Raw genomic sequence first — 3,195 nt, 5'->3', positions numbered from 1 at the left:
GTAGCGTCCCTTGTCAACGGCGAGGGAAGACTACAACGCAAAACACTGCACGCAAAAGCACGACACCGCACACACTGTCACACACAAGAGTCACTGAAGCTCCGTAAAACCCAGGGAAGGGCGTGAAGAGGCAGTGGAGTCCCTGCTGGCGTGGCGGCGATGGCGTCGGGAAGACCCGTGATCCTACTACTCACTGCGCCATGTGGTGTTGGGTAGCTGTCGGGACAGTCAGTACAGCCACGAAGGTGAAGGTTCTTCATAGAAACACGTACTAACTGGAGTATGTGTATTCAAGCAGAGGAACACAGAGAAAGCCTTGGAAGGACCCCCATACGCCTGCCTGCCTGCCTGCCTTGGAGACGCCAGCAAGACTGAGGCTTACGTAGGGTTGCCAGGCGTATGATAATCAGAGGTACAGGGAATACATATGATATAATATATTACATTACATACCCACAGAAGTAATGTTTTATGTACAGATACTAAGATTTGAAGACAACTACAGGCATTAAGAGGAATGATAAATGATTAGATAAAATCTAAAGAAAGTAATGTTTTATGTACAGATAGTAAAATTTCAAGACGACTAGAGGTATCAAAATATTATGACACAAAAGACCACATTACCTGAACACTTTTAAGCTCCTCTGCACCGCCTGGGTTCCGACAGCAGGCAATGACGGTGGTACCTTAAAGAGTCACTCGTTATTATGGGTTACTTTTGAGGTGTGTTATAATCTCAAAGGAGAGTTGTTGATGTAATGTGCTTTGATTGTGACTTCCGTGTTGGTTGTGTGTAGTGGTGGTGGTGGTGGTGGTGGAGGAGGAGGAGGAAGAGGGAGACAAAAAGAAAAAAAAAATAGGGAAAAGGAGAAAAGGAATTAAAAGAAAAGGACAGGAGGAAGATAAAAGAGATAGGGAAAAGGAGAAAAGGACAGGAGAAAGTGAAAAAGGATAGGAAAGAGAAAAAGAATTAAGAGAGAAGGATAAGAGGAAGAGAAAAGAAATAGGGAAGAAGAGAAAAAGAAAAAAAAAGGAGGAATAGGAAGAGAAGAGAAATGAGGATGATAAAAGAGGAGGAAATGATGATCCTGTCTATCTGTTATATGCCTGTTTGTCTGTGTATCTGTTTGTCTGCCTGTAAACATGTGCATTCTTTCTTATATATATATATATATATATATATATATATATATATATATATATATATATATATATATATATATATCTTCGGATGTGTGTGTGTGTGTGTGTGTGTGTATGTTTGATCTGCTGCAGTCTCTGACGAGACAGCCAGACGTTACCCTACGGAACAAGCTCAGAGCTCATTATTTCCGATCTTCGGATAGGCCTGTAGGTGTGTGTGTGTAATTCACTGTTTGATCTGCTGCAGTCTATGACGAGACAGCCAGACGTTACCCTACGGAACGAGCTCAGAGCTCATTATTTCCGATCTTGGGATAGGTCTGAGACCAGGCACACACCACACACCGGAACAACAAGGTCACAACTCCTCGATTTACATCCCGTACCTACTCACTGCTAGGTGAACAGGGGCTACACGTGAAAGGAGACACACCCAAATATCTCCACCCGGCCGGGGAATCGAACCCCGGTCCTCTGGCTTGTGAAACCAGCGCTCTAACCACTGAGCTACCGGGCCGTGTGTGTGTGTGTGTGTGTGTGTGTGTGTGTGTGTGTGTTTATAAGTGTATAACAGCAGAGAGAGAGAGAGAGAGAGAGAGAGAACCTGCAGGGTTATATGTAATTTAGCAACATTTAGGCTGCCGGTTACTTATTATAATTACCAGTCTGCCATCCCACACAAAAATCATAAGATTATAATATGCTAAATTTATTTTTATATAATACAAGAACAAATATGATAAAACAATAAAAAGATAGGAAGTTGCAGAAACAAATTTATTGACTGCGTGTTTGAAGGTTTGACCGGATCCGTGGTTAACAATGAAAAAAAAATTGCTGGAAAAAGGACAATAAAGGACAGATTTTGACTGTCCTTTTTTACAAGAAAACTTAAGGACAAACAGGCTCAAAAAAGGACAGGCTGTCCTTAAAAGGACACACATGGCATTCCTGGTTCACTATGGGTTCCGACCACACTGAGCGGAAGCGTTTGGCAACAATGTTAAAAATATACTCATATGTGTATATATTTATGTATGTATGTACGGCATGCATGCATGTATGTATGCATGTATGTATGTATATCGGCTTCCTATTTCACGAAGCAGTTTTCCTTCCAGTATTTCAAACAAAAGTGACATCTGCCATCCTTTTTTAAGTGATACCTAGTTGTCATTAGTTACAGGTGCCTCTCACGTATCAGCTGGTCTGCGACCCACACTACACCTTCCCGTCTGTCCCCACTCCGTCCCTCCCCATGTCCCTCATATTTCCGCCTCCACCCCCGTCCCACCCTCTCTATCTATCTATCTCTCGCGCCGCTCCGCTCAGTACCTATCAGCTGACACACTCTCCTATTTATTCTTTATTCTTTAGTCTCAGTCTCTATTCCACCTAATATTAACCTCTGATTACTGAGAGGCTACACACACAATATACTCTTCGCTACTATAGATATCACTATTATCGGTATCTTCATCTCCACCACTCACTGTCCCTCACGGCCAGGGCCTTGTCCTGCCAAGGGCAGCGCGGCTCATGGTAAACTGTCCGGCCGCCGGGCTGACTACGGCAGGGTTGCCAGACACTACACATGAAAAAAAGGACAGACTTGCTTTAAAAAAAAAGGACAGTACAACAAAAAAAAGAGAGAGAGAGAGAGAGAGAGAGAGAGAGAGAGAGAGAGAGAGAGAGAGAGAGAGAGAGAGAGAGATTAGGAAAGGTCTAAGGCGTTCAGAATTTTAATGGCCACAGTTTTCACTATTTCAATCCCCACATGAGTTTCTGAAGCTGCATAAAGTCGTTAAATAGTTAGACACAATGGATATGGAAACGCGTCATGATATAGAAGGGATTAAGACAGTTTGGGATATTAAATTACCTTCACTTGGCACTTGCAGTGAGGGAGGAGAGGCAAGGCAAGAACGCAACACGTCAGCCAGCCAGCCAGGGAGACACGTAGACCCCAGTGAATTATGAGTGAGGTAGAGACGAGACGGGAGAGCTAAACTAGTGGAGTGGGTAGTGAGGAGACCACTGTAGCTTGGT

At 43.4% G+C, this 3,195-nt stretch overlaps 1 long non-coding RNA gene across 1 annotated transcript in view; it reads right to left on the bottom strand.

The window, feature by feature from the left end:
• The window catches only part of LOC123509068, a 5,446-nt gene that overhangs the window by 2,209 nt on the left and 42 nt on the right, over positions 1 to 3,195 (bottom strand). Inside the window, exons 1-2 of the long non-coding RNA XR_006676112.1 lie at positions 3,029 to 3,195; positions 2,553 to 2,734 (exon numbers count right to left, since the gene is read on the bottom strand). The exon at positions 3,029 to 3,195 is cut by the window's right edge and continues 42 nt beyond it. This is a non-coding gene — a long non-coding RNA (uncharacterized LOC123509068). The remainder of the gene's footprint in view (positions 1 to 2,552; positions 2,735 to 3,028) is intronic.

Source organism: Portunus trituberculatus, chromosome 26, assembly GCF_017591435.1.
Source record: "Portunus trituberculatus isolate SZX2019 chromosome 26, ASM1759143v1, whole genome shotgun sequence".
In the NCBI taxonomy this organism is placed as follows: Eukaryota; Metazoa; Arthropoda; class Malacostraca; order Decapoda; family Portunidae; genus Portunus; species Portunus trituberculatus.
Note: the sequence above shows the minus strand (reverse complement) of the source record. Positions and strands in the feature narration are given on the sequence as shown.